Here is a 233-nt window from a genome sequence, read left to right as displayed (position 1 = left end):
AGCTGGGGAGATAGCTAGCTGGCTAGATAGCTAACTATTTATACTGCGGGTAGCTAGCTAGCTAGCTAGCCAGCTAGCTAGCTAACTAGCCAGCTAGCTAGCTAGCTAGCTAGCTAACTGCATGAGACGTATGGAGACGATGGGAATAATAAGGGGGCGAAGCGAAATAATAAAATAAAAAAAAGAAAACTTTAAAAAACAAAATAACAATATTATATATTTATTTTTATTTA

At 36.9% G+C, this 233-nt stretch overlaps 1 protein-coding gene across 1 annotated transcript in view; it reads right to left on the bottom strand.

Moving 5' to 3' along the window:
• Positions 1–233, bottom strand: part of EMH_0031440 (uncharacterized protein) — a gene marked incomplete at both ends in the record, with an annotated part of 4,649 nt that overhangs the window by 3,294 nt on the left and 1,122 nt on the right. The gene's annotated exons all lie outside the window — the stretch shown is intronic.

The sequence above is a fragment of the Eimeria mitis genome, genomic scaffold (genome assembly GCF_000499745.2).
Source record: "Eimeria mitis Houghton genomic scaffold, Emh_scaff1186, whole genome shotgun sequence".
NCBI lineage: Eukaryota > Apicomplexa > Conoidasida > Eucoccidiorida > Eimeriidae > Eimeria > Eimeria mitis.
The sequence above is the reverse complement of the archived record's forward strand: the minus strand, read 5'-3'. Positions and strand labels throughout refer to the sequence as shown.